The sequence below is a fragment of the Myotis brandtii genome, unplaced genomic scaffold (genome assembly GCF_000412655.1).
Source record: "Myotis brandtii unplaced genomic scaffold, ASM41265v1 scaffold15, whole genome shotgun sequence".
Taxonomy (NCBI): Eukaryota; Metazoa; Chordata; class Mammalia; order Chiroptera; family Vespertilionidae; genus Myotis; species Myotis brandtii.
Window position 1 is genome coordinate 1,495,499 of NW_005355410.1, and position 474 is coordinate 1,495,972.

Genomic DNA, 474 nt, shown 5'->3' on the forward strand with positions numbered 1-474 from the left:
CTGAGGCTACCCAGCAGGAGCTACGAAGAGATCTGCAGATTCCCCTTCCTTTGTTTGGGGTTTGGAGGTGCCCAGATGAGGCCCCGTTGTGAAGCAATGCAAGCTGCTGTGGGGCCTTGGGCCTTCTCTTGGAAGTTCTGGGTCTGTCTGGCCCAGCTGCAATTTGTTAGGTAATTTTCAGATTGTAAAGGGCCAGGGCATTCATATGCAAAAGCCTCTGCACACAGCTTGGGTGGGGCAGGGTCTCAGGGAATCAACAGGGCAGAGCAAGCAGCTATGGCTGATCCTCAGCCCTGCCCTAAGAGGCCCCAAGTCTCAGTGTCCCTCCATACTTGCTGCAAGCACCTCTGAGGGAAAGCTGCCCTCTAGTTCCGAGTTCTGCCTGCTGCCAGACAGTCCAGTTTCTCCCCGTATGAGTCCTGGGTCCCCAGAGACTTCCCGGAACTGGAGTTCAGAGCAGTTGGGAGCTTGTGA

At 55.7% G+C, this 474-nt stretch overlaps 1 protein-coding gene across 2 annotated transcripts in view; it reads left to right on the plus strand.

Moving 5' to 3' along the window:
- The window catches only part of CPB2 (carboxypeptidase B2 (plasma)), a 71,823-nt gene that overhangs the window by 23,411 nt on the left and 47,938 nt on the right, over positions 1–474 (plus strand). The gene's annotated exons all lie outside the window — the stretch shown is intronic.